General features: G+C 40.2%; 1 protein-coding gene across 1 annotated transcript in view; it reads left to right on the top strand.

Annotated features, from left to right (window-relative positions):
• The first annotated feature begins 1,194 nt into the window (after positions 1 to 1,194).
• Positions 1,195 to 12,500, top strand: part of lcp1 (lymphocyte cytosolic protein 1 (L-plastin)) — a 49,759-nt gene continuing 38,453 nt past the window's right edge. Inside the window, exons 1-2 of the mRNA XM_028590372.1 lie at positions 1,195 to 1,383; positions 11,537 to 11,700. The gene's annotated coding sequence lies outside the window, so the exon portion shown is untranslated. The remainder of the gene's footprint in view (positions 1,384 to 11,536; positions 11,701 to 12,500) is intronic.

Here is a 12,500-nt window from a genome sequence, read left to right as displayed (position 1 = left end):
GATTAGAAACCATCGTCATGACTACACTATAATCAGTATTAACTCACTGCAGCAAACATTTGATCTTACAAAATTGTAAATGATAGAGTGTGGTCTAGTGTCTCGAGATAACTCGTGTTATGATTTGATACTATAAATAAAGTTGAAGTGAATTGAAAAAAAGCTGTCACTACACTATCCTACTCTTTAGTTACTCCCCTAAATTCATCCGTTCCAGCTTTAGTTACTAGTTACTTTAGTTACTCCCCTAAATTCATCCGTTCCAGCTTTAGTTACTAGTTACTTTAGTTACTAGTTACTTTAGTTACTCCGCTACATTCATCTGTTCCAGCTTTAGTTACTAGATACTTTAGTTACTCCCCTAAATTCATCCGTTCCAGCTTTAGTTACTAGTTACTTTAGTTACTCCCCTAAATTCATCCGTTCCAGCTTTAGTTACTAGTTACTTTAGTTACTAGTTACTTTAGTTACTCCGCTACATTCATCTGTTCCAGCTTTAGTTACTAGATACTTTAGTTACTCCGCTACATTCATCTGTTACAGCTTTAGTTACTAGTTACTTTAGTTACTCCGCTACATTCAGCTGTTACAGCTTTAGTTACTAGTTACTTTAGTTACTCCACTACATTCATCTGTTACAGCTTTAGTTACTAGTTACTTTAGTTACTCCGCTACATTCAGCTGTTACAGCTTTAGTTACTAGTTACTTTAGTTACTCCGCTACATTCAGCTGTTACAGCTTTAGTTACTAGTTACTTTAGTTACTCCACTACATTAATCTGTTACAGCTTTAGTTACTAGTTAATTTAGTTACTCCACTACATTCATCTGTTCCAGCTTTAGTTACTAGTTACTTTAGTTACTAGTTACTTTAGTTACTCCGCTACATTCATCTGTTACAGCTTTAGTTACTAGTTACTTTAGTTACTCCGCTACATTCATCTGTTCCAGCTTTAGTTACTAGTTACTTTAGTTACTAGTTACTTTACACATTCAGATTACTGCACACAGAACACATGTAGTTTATAAAATTTGATGTTTGATTCTAAAGTAAACTAGCCGACAATATAACGGACTACAAGTCTCTGTCTCTCACACACACACACACACACTAAACTGTTATTAAGACAGACAGACAGAGAGACAGAGAGAGAGACGAGACAGACAGACAGACAGACAGCTGGAGCCTTTGTACCGGTGCATGAGAGTCCTCAGCGAGCACCAGAGGACGCGCTCCACGCCTCCTCCAGCGTTGCAGTACGGGTGGAAGAAGGCCACCGCGGGGCCGCCATCCCGAGCCCGGCGGGCCCTACGGCGGCCCTGGAGCCACACACGGACCCCCAGCACGAGCAGCAGCAAGCCGAGGGTCAGGGCCAGGCTCAGGTACACACAGGGACCCGAACAACCCGGGGATAGGGGGACACAGAGGGGTGTGATCGCCGGAAAACACCGAACTTTACCGAAACACCACATCCGTAACTAGTTAGTTTTACGTTCAGATTAGCCGCTTAGCTGCTAGCTGAGGCTAAAGCTAGCTGCACACTCGCGTTTACGAGTTTATTTCTGATTATTTTGATAACATTTGATCAGCCGAGAGGAAGAGGTTTACCTCATTAAGTCGCAGAAACACGGAGAGAAGTGGTGATGGTGTTCGTGTCCTGCCATCTTGAAAACACAACAAGACGTCACACTCTCGACCCGGAAGCTGCTGTCAGCGGACCCAGCTGCCCCTCTCTGATTGGCTCAGCGCTTTGTTTACCAACACGTCATCGACGCGTGACGATTTATAAACATAGAAATACAATAAAATATGTATTTATGTTTACAGCACGTTACATTAAAAAAATAATATAAAATTTAAAAATATATTTATTTTGTATTTTCTTAACCTTTTTTATAATTTGTGATGTAAAAATAATTAAAATAAAACTTTATTCATCCACATAAAAACATGTCCAAGAAAACAATAAGATGCACAATCCCAGATATATACAATATATGAGCAAAACTAGATACATACTGAAGCAAAATACACTACATACTCTGTACTGCACTCTAATTTTACCATATAGGTGATATTGTGTGGAAGTATTTGGGGAAATACCTACAAAAGCAACTTACAAAATATTTGCATATTGGAAAAAATAAAGAGCAATCAGGATAATAACTCACACCAGGTATTATGAGCACACTAATCATCTGTTTTTTAATTCGCATTTACTGAAATGTATGGACATTGTTACATTTAAAACGGTTTAAAGTTAAAGAAAATAATTTACCGTGTGACATACGCGCAATAGATGGGGGGATATCAGCTAAGACTTGCTAAGTTGAGTCAAACTCAACTTCCCAGAAGGCCACACTGGAAACTAAGAATCACATCAAGGGCCAGACATGTAGAGTTTATTGATAGGCTTTTATTTAATCGAAAAAGTAAAACATATTTGACTGTATTATTGCACGTGTCATATAGTCTTCTCACTTACAGTTTGGTCAACATAAAGTCCTAAAGAAGTCAGGAGAAAGTTCCTCAGCCGTTGTAGAAAAAAAGTGCCCAAAAACGTCGGAATTTTTTTTGGCAACAGTGGCAAAAAAGTCAAAAGAAATTACAAAAAATCAGAAAAAGTGACAGAAATGTCAAAACAATTCAGAAAAATTCAGAAAAAAATACCAAAAATTCAGCAAAAGTGGCAAAAACGTCAGAGAAAAAAATTCAGCAAAAGTGACAAAAACGTCAGAAAAAATTACAAAAAAATTCAGCAAAAGTGGCAAAAACGTCACAAAAAATGGGTGGGGGGGGGGTCGTCACTGCTGTAGACGTCAGTCTGTGGGCTCCGGTTGAGGGTGGGGGGGGTCGTCACCGCTCTGGAGGAAGTCACTGAGGCAGAAAGTGGGTGGAGGGGCGAGGAACCGCTTATCTGCCAAAACACAGGTGAAAGTTACATAGTTACTTTTATCCAAAGCAACTTACTAATTGTTATACTGTATATGTCAGAGGTTAACACGCCTCTGGAGCAACTAGGGGTTGAGTGCCTTGCTCAGGGACACATTGGGTGATGGGTCGCAGTTGGAATCAAACCTGGGTCTCCCACACCAAAGGCACGTGTCATATCCACTGCACCATCATCACCAAAGTGACATCTTCAGTTTGGGATGTGACTACTGCCTGTCTGTCTATCTGCCTGTCTGCCTGCCTGTCTGCCTGTCTGTCTGTCTGTCTGTCTGTCTGTCTGTCTGTCTGTCTGTCTGTCTGTCTGTCTGTCTGTCTGCCTGCCTGTCTGACTCTCTCTGTCTGTCTGTCTGTCTGTCTGTCTGCCTGTCTGCCTGCCTGTCTGCTTGCCTGCCTGCCTCTGCCTGTCTGACTCTCTGTCTGCCTGCCTGCCTGTCTGACTCTCTGCCTGCCTGTCTACCTGCCTGTCTGCTTGCCTGCCTGCCTGTCTACCTGCCTGCCTGCCTGTCTGCCTGCCTGTCTACCTGTCTACCTGCCTGCCAGCCTGTCTGCCTGCCTGTCTCTCTGTCTGTCTGCCTGCCTGCCTGCCTGCCTGCCTGCCTGTCTGCCTGCCTGTCTGCTTGCCTGCCTGCCTGTCTGCTTGCCTGCCTGCCTGTCTGCCTGCCTGTCTACCTGTCTACCTGCCTGCCAGCCTGTCTGCCTGCCTGTCTCTCTGTCTGTCTGCCTGCCTGCCTGCCTGCCTGTCTGCCTGCCTGTCTGCTTGCCTGCCTGCCTGTCTGCTTGCCTGCCTGCCTGCCTGCCTGCCTGCCTGTCTGACTCTCTGTCTGTCTGCCTGCCTGTCTGACTATCTGCCTGCCTGTCTACCTGCCTGTCTGCCTGCCTGTCTACCTGTCTACCTGCCTGCCAGCCTGTCTGCCTGCCTGTCTCTCTGTCTGTCTGCCTGCCTGCCTGCCTGCCTGCCTGCCTGCCTGCCTGCCTGCCTGCCTGCCTGTCTACCTGTCTGCCTGCCTGTCTGACTCTCTGTCTGTCTGCCTGCCTGTCTACCTGTCTGACTCTCTGTCTGTCTGCCTGCCTGTCTACCTGTCTACCTGCCTGCCTGCCTGTCTAACTGTCTACCTGCCTGCCAGCCTGTCTGTCTGCCTGTCTGTCTCTTACAGACCTTTCAGTAGTCTCACCTGTCTGAAGGAGGGTCAGCAGGGGGTTGTTGGGGCGGAGGCGGAGCCGTTTCCAGGGGAACCCCTCAGTGATGGTGTCTGTCAGAGGGGGCGGGGGCTGCAGAGGGGGGGGGGCTGCCCTGGGCGCGGGGGGGTCAGGGTCCTGTTTGCTGGACCCCACCACACCTGCGAGACCCTGATCCAGAGGCAGTGATGTCATCTTTACACCTGCCGAGGAGAAGAGTTACACCTGATACCTGCTGGGATGTACTTCAGTTGGAACCATATTTAGTCAACCCTGGACCACTAAGGTCTATATAAAAGAGACTTCAGATACAGTATTAGGGGACCACTAAGGTCTATATAAAAGAGACTTCAGATACAGTATTAGGGACCACTAAGGTCTATATAAAAGAGACTTCAGATACAGTATTAGGGACCACTAAGGTCTATATAAAAGAGACTTCAGATACAGTATTAGGGGACCACTAAGGTCTATATAAAAGAGACTTCAGATACAGTATTAGGGGACCACTAAGGTCTATATAAAAGAGACTTCAGATACAGTATTAGGGGACCACTAAGGTCTATATAAAAGAGACTTCAGATACAGTATTAGGGGACCACTAAGGTCTATATAAAAGAGACTTCAGATACAGTATTAGGGGACCACTAAGGTCTATATAAAAGAGACTTCAGATACAGTATTAGGGACCACTAAGGTCTATATAAAAAACTTCAGATACAGTTAGGGGACCACTAAGGTCTATATAAAAGAGACCAGATACAGTATTAGGGGACCACTAAGGTCTATATAAAAGAGACTTCAGATACAGTATTAGGGGACCACTAAGGTCTATATAAAAGAGACTTCAGATACAGTATTAGGGACCACTAAGGTCTATATAAAAGAGACTTCAGATACAGTATTAGGGGACCATTAAGGTCTATATAAAAGAGACTTCAGATACAGTATTAGGGGACCACTAAGGTCTATATAAAAGAGACTTCAGATACAGTATTAGGGGACCACTAAGGTCTATATAAAAGAGACTTCAGATACAGTATTAGGGGACCACTAAGGTCTATATAAAAGAGACTTCAGATACAGTATTAGGGGACCACTAAGGTCTATATAAAAGAGACTTCAGATACAAAGGGGACCACTAAGGTCTATATAAAAGAGACTTCAGATACAGTATTAGAGGACCACTAAGGTCTATATAAAAGAGACTTCAGATACAGTATTAGGGGGACCACTAAGGTCTATATAAAAGAGACTTCAGATACAGTATTAGGGGGACCACTAAGGTCTATATAAAAGAGACTTCAGATACAGTATTAGGGACCACTAAGGTCTATATAAAAGAGACTTCAGATACAGTATTAGGGGACCACTAAGGTCTATATAATCAGAAGTGAGTTCACCTGAAGGTCTGGGAGCAGGACGGGGTTTACCGACGGGAGAGATCCTTTTGGGGGGCAGCGGCCTCCGAAGAAGCCAGATGTGGTCCGAAGACATGGTGTGAAGGTTTCTGCTGAGTGTTAACAACATGTAACTAAGTACATTTACTCCAGTACTGTACTTTAAGTACTAAATGTTGAGGTACTTTACTTGAGTCCATGCCGCTTTCTACTTCTACTCCGCTACATTCATCTGTTCCAGCTTTAGTTACTAGTTACTTTAGTTACTCCGCTACATTCATCTGTTCCAGCTTTAGTTACTAGTTACTTTAGTTACTCCGCTACATTCATCTGTTACAGCTTTAGTTACTAGTTACTTTAGTTACTCCGCTACATTCATCTGTTCCAGCTTTAGTTACTAGTTACTTTAGTTACTCCACTACATTCATTTGTTACAGCTTTAGTTACTAGTTACTTTAGTTACTCCGCTACATTCATCTGTTCCAGCTTTAGTTACTAGTTACTTTAGTTACTCCGCTACATTCATCTGTTACAGCTTTAGTTACTAGTTACTTTAGTTACTCCGCTACATTCATCTGTTACAGCTTTAGTTACTTTAGTTACTTTAGTTACTCCGCTACATTCATCTGTTCCAGCTTTAGTTACTAGTTACTTTAGTTACTCCGCTACATTCATCTGTTACAGCTTTAGTTACTTTAGTTACTTTAGTTACTCCGCTACATTCATCTGTTCCAGCTTTAGTTACTAGTTACTTTAGTTACTCCGCTACATTCATTTGTTCCAGCTTTAGTTACTAGTTACTTTAGTTACTCCTACATTCATCTGTTACAGCTTTAGTTACTAGTTACTTTAGTTACTCCGCTACATTCATCTGTTCCAGCTTTAGTTACTAGTTACTTTAGTTACTCCATTACATTCATCTGTTCCAGCTTTAGTTACTAGTTACTTTAGTTATTCCGCACATTCATCTGTTACAGCTTTAGTTACTAGTTACTTTAGTTACTCCTACATTCATCTGTTACAGCCTTAGTTACTAGTTAGTTTAGTTACTCCATTACATTCATCTGTTCCAGCTTTAGTTACTAGTTACTTTAGTTACTAGTTACTTTAGTTACTCCGCTACATTCATCTGTTCCAGCTTTAGTTACTAGTTACTTTAGTTACTCCGCTACATTCATCTGTTCCAGCTTTAGTTACTAGTTACTTTAGTTACTCCGCTACATTCATCTGTTCCAGCTTTAGTTACTAGTTACTTTAGTTATTCCGCTACATTCATCTGTTACAGCTTTAGTTACAAGTTACTTTAGTTACTCTGCTACATTCATCTGTTCCAGCTTTAGTTACTAGTTACTTTAGTTACTCCGCTACATTCATCTGTTACAGCTTTAGTTACTAGTTACTTTAGTTAATCCACTACATTCATCTGTTACAGCTTTAGTTACTAGTTACTTTAGTTACTCCGCTACATTCATCTGTTCCAGCTTTAGTTACTAGTTACTTTAGTTACTCCATTACATTCATCTGTTCCAGCTTTAGTTACTAGTTACTTTAGTTATTCCGCACATTCATCTGTTACAGCTTTAGTTACTAGTTACTTTAGTTATTCCATTACATTCATCTGTTCCAGCTTTAGTTACTAGTTACTTTAGTTACTCCGCTACATTCATCTGTTACAGCTTTAGTTACTAGTTACTTTAGTTACTCCTCTACATTCATCTGTTCCAGCTTTAGTTACTAGTTACTTTAGTTACTCCACTACATTCATCTGTTACAGCTTTAGTTACTAGTTACTTTAGTTACTCCTCTACATTCATCTGTTACAGCCTTAGTCACTAGTTACTTTAGTTACTCCATTACATTCATCTGTTCCAGCTTTAGTTACTAGTTACTTTAGTTACTCCACTGCATTCATCTGTTACAGCTTTAGTTACCAGTTACTTTAGTTACTCCACTACATTCATCTGTTCCAGCTTTAGTTACTAGTTACTTTAGTTACTCCACTACATTCATCTGTTACAGCTTTAGTTACTAGTTACTTTAGTTACTCCACTACATTCATCTGTTCCAGCTTTAGTTACTAGTTACTTTAGTTACTCCGCTACATTAATCTGTTCCAGCTTTAGTTACTAGTTACTTTAGTTACTCCACTGCATTCATCTGTTACAGCTTTAGTTACTAGTTACTTTAGTTACTCCACTACATTCATCTGTTCCAGCTTTAGTTACTAGTTACTTTAGTTACTCCGCTACATTAATCTGTTCCAGCTTTAGTTACTAGTTACTTTAGTTACTCCACTGCATTCATCTGTTCCAGCTTTAGTTACTAGTTACTTTAGTTACTCCACTACATTCATCTGTTCCAGCTTTAGTTACTAGTTACTTTAGTTACTCCACTACATTCATCTGTTACAGCTTTAGTTACTAGTTACTTTAGTTACTCCACTACATTCATCTGTTCCAGCTTTAGTTACTAGTTACTTTAGTTACTCCTCTACATTCATCTGTTACAGCTTTAGTTACTAGATACTTTAGTTACTCCACTACATTCATCTGTTACAGCTTTAGTTACTAGTTACTTTAGTTACTCCACTACATTCATCTGTTACAGCTTTAGTTACTAGTTACTTTAGTTACTCCGCTACATTCATCTGTTACAGCTTTAGTTACTAGTTACTTTAGTTACTCCACTACATTCATCTGTTACAGCTTTAGTTACTAGTTACTTTAGTTACTCCTACATTCATCTGTTCCAGCTTTAGTTACTAGTTACTTTAGTTACTCCTACATTCATATCTTCCAGCTTTAGTTACTAGTTACTTTCGTTACTCCTCTACATTCATCTGTTACAGCTTTAGTTACTAGTTACTTTAGTTACTAGTTACTTTAGTTACTCCGCTACATTCATCTGTTACAGCTTTAGCTACTAGTTACTTTAGTTACTCCGCTACATTCATCTGTTACAGCTTTAGTTACTTTAGTTACTAGTAACTTTACACATTAAGATTACTGCACACAGACACACACACTCAATCTCTCAAAACAGTTGTGTATTTAATGTGTGTGTGTCTGTGTGTGTATACATGTCTGTGTGTGTTTGTGTCTCTCTGTGTGTGTGTGTGTGTGTGTGTGTGTGTATATATATATATATAAATAAATGTGTGTGTGTGTGTGTGTGTGTGTGTGTGTGTGTGTCTCTATGTGTGTATGTGTGTGTGTGTGTGTTTGTGTGTGTATATATATAAATGTGTGTGTGTGTGTGCGTGTGTGTGTGTCTCTATGTGTGTATGTCTGTGTGTGTGTGTGTTTGTATATATATATAAATGTGTGTGTGTGTGTGTGTGTCTCTATGTGTGTATGTCTGTGTGTGTGTGTGTATATATATATAAATGTGTGTGTGTGTGTGTGTGTGTGTGTGTATATATATATAAATGTGTGTGTGTGTGTGTGTGTGTGTGTGTGTGTATATATATATATAAATGTGTGTGTGTGTGTGTGTGTGTGTGTGTGTGTATATATATATAAATATATGTGTGTGTGTGTGTGTGTGTGTGTGTGTGTGTGTGTGTGTATATATATATAAATGTGTGTGTGTGTGTGTGGATCCTTTCCACTTTCTACCATTGGAGGATTCTTATTTACTTTAACTACTCTAACTACATTTTCCTGATGATACTTACAGACTTTTACTGTAACAGAGTATTTTAACAGTGTGGTATTAGTACCTTTACTGAAGTAAAGGATCTGAATACTTCTTCCAGCTAGTTTAAAATCAAATAAAAGTACTTTAAAAAGACAATAAAATAACAATAATATGCTTACCGCGGAGACTTCTTCTTTTCTTTTCGGTGTTTGGTTTCCTTAGTAACGGTCATAGCAACAGTCAACTCTTATCTGACAGACATCCAACCAATCGGCTCTTCCCAAACTCAACACCTGCTCCTGATTGGCTAAAAACAACAAACAACAACATCCGTTAGGGGAATCAACCGTAGATATACACAATAATACATAAATAATATTTTTAGTAATATTCATATTATAAAAGCATATATATATATATATATATATATATATATATATATATATATATATATATATATATATGTTGCCATTAGTAGCCTATATATATTGATTTAACATAAATACATTATGCGTGTGTATATTCATTGTATTCATACCACAGAAAATAGTTTCCGATCCGACTCACATACTTCACCCTGAATTTCAGCTTTTACCTTCTGGTGGAAGATTCAGGGTCCCTAGATGCAGGCTGAACCCATATTAACACTCATCTGTGCCTATATGTCCATTAAGCTTCTTAACACTAACATGTAGGCTGGTTGGGTTGTGTCCTATGTTGTCGTGTGATAAGTAGTGTACTGCATGGGCTATGTGGAAATGTGTCATTTGTGTAATATGTGGGCTATTGGGGTGTCCATTATGTCATTTTTGCAATACATAGGCTAATGGAGTTGTGCAATATGTTAGTTGTGCAATACGTAGGCTATTTTGGGTTGTGCATTATGTCATTGTGCTATACGTTAGGCTATTGGGGTTGTTCAATATGTTAGTTGTGGAATACGTAGGCTATTTTGGGTTGTGCATTATGTCATTGTGCAATACGTAGGCTATTTTGGGTTGTGCATTATGTCATTGTGCAATATATAGGCTACTGTGGTTGTTCAATGTGTTAGTTTTGCAATACATAGGCTATTTTGAGTTGTGCATTATGTCATTGTGCAATACGTAGGCTATTTTGGGTTGTGCATTATGTCATTGTGCAATACGTAGGCTATTTTGGGTTGTGCATTATGTCATTGTGCAATACGTAGGCTATTTTGGGTTGTGCATTATGTCATTGTGCAATACGTAGGCTATTTTGGGTTGTGCATTATGTCATTGTGCAATACGTTTGGCTATTGGGGATTGTGCAATATGTTAGTTGTGCAATACGTAGGCTATTTGGTTGTGCGTTATGTCATTTGTCCAATACGTAGTTTATTGAGGTTGGGCATTGTCAGTGCATTGTGTAATTTGTGCGATACTTAGGCTATTGGGGTTGTGCAATACATCAGTACATTGTGTACATTGTGTAATTTCAGCAATATGTAGGCCATTGGGGTTGGGCAATATGTTAGCTGTGCAATATCGTACTGTGCAGGGGCTGTGCCACACTTATTGCGGAGAATACAGCCGACGGGGTTGTTTAAAGGGAAGTGCCAGTGAAAGGAGGAGTTACTGTGCTCACTATATTTATATGAAAGCATGTTTGTGTTGCATGACAGTATGTGTTGAGAGATACTTGTTTTTTGTGTTGTCTTTTCCAAATCAAATTTCCCTTCGGGGACAATAAAGTATATCTTATCTTATCTCATAACTACTGCAGTGTGTGAAATATGAGACCTGCTGTCTCGTCTCTAATGTGTGTGTTTGTGGTTCGCTCAACCAATCAGCGCGCAGCTCATCTAAATATTCATGAGCATACCATATTTGGAAGAAAACCTCTTGTTCCAAATAGGGCCATATTCACAGGGGTAGTTTAGGACCTATTGAACAGCACTGGGGCCATTTTCAGCCCAACCAATGTTACATACCCTATTAGGAGACCTTAAGGAACAGTGTGAAATACCCTATATATAATCATTCAATCACCCCTTTAAATACAGAGTTGACACATACCTTGTTAATGGTGCATATGTTACTAAGCTTTCAAAATTAAATTTTTTTTTGGCGTATTTCATATTTATACATCCTGTTTTAATGTTAAAATGCGGCACAGTAAATCCTTAGGCTGTATCTGTATCTGTGGATGGCTACCTCACCTACAGACCTATAGACAATCAATGTCGTGTACATTAAAAACAATATATTTACTACCGATATGCTGGATTAACCTCGGCGGTGCGGGGTCACCTCACCTCACAGCCAGCGTGCATTGCCATATAAAGACAAAATGCCTCTCATTCCTCTTTCTGAAGTGTCTGCGTGTCACTTCCTTCCTTCCGCAGATTTGAATCCACGCGTCGTCACCCTGCTTTCGGTGGCGACTCAGTGCCCTGCCTGTCGAGCCGCGAGCAGCCAGACGGACGGACGGACCAGCTGAGGACGACAAAGAGACGAAATATAATCCTCCACACGCAGACATCCATCCTCGCCTCACCTCACCTCACAGGTAACCAAGGGCCGGGTGTTTCCTGAAAGGTTGTTTTATTGCCGTGTGTGTGTGTGTGTGTGTGTTTTTTTTGTGTGAAAGAGGGGAAGTGTTTGCAATCGCACGCTGACATGCATAAATCTACTTTTTTTATAATCAGGTTCAAGTCCAGGTTTTTCCTTCTCAAATGGTCCCACTTTAAAAAAAAAATCATTTCAAACTTGTACAAGTAAGAGGTGAGATCAGCTTCGTGGTCTAAATCTACTTTTTGTTTTGTATTTTATAATCAGGTTCAGTGCAGGTCTCGAATGGTTCCCACTTCACCACTTCACACTTCATCAAGTCAAGTCAAAGTTTATTTATACAGCACTATTTATACAGACAAGCTGACCAATGTGCTTTACAGAGCAATAGAATATCACACGGCAGACAAAACAAGAAAAATTTAAGAACAAATTAAACACTATTAAAAGCAATTGAATAGAAGTGTGTTTTCAAGAGTGACTTGAAAACTGACAAGTCAGAAGCAGAGCGAATACAGCAATGGCAAAGGCACGATAACCTCTGTGTTTTAACCTGTACCGTGGTATGGATAAAAGTTTCTGTGTCCCTGACTACGTACTGACAAACTTGTACAAGCAAGAGGTGAGAGCATTCGCTGTGTGTTTGTGTGAAAGAGGGATGCGGTGAAGACCGAAAGGGGAAGCCAGAACACGTTTGTGTTTGCTGTGTTTTTCATTAAAAATCTACATTTCTATAACCCGAAAAACCCTGACGGCACAGGCGCCGATTTATGTTTTTCCTCCGTGGGTGCTCATGGG

Source organism: Perca flavescens, chromosome 11, assembly GCF_004354835.1.
Source record: "Perca flavescens isolate YP-PL-M2 chromosome 11, PFLA_1.0, whole genome shotgun sequence".
NCBI lineage: Eukaryota > Metazoa > Chordata > Actinopteri > Perciformes > Percidae > Perca > Perca flavescens.
The sequence above is the reverse complement of the archived record's forward strand: the minus strand, read 5'-3'. Positions and strand labels throughout refer to the sequence as shown.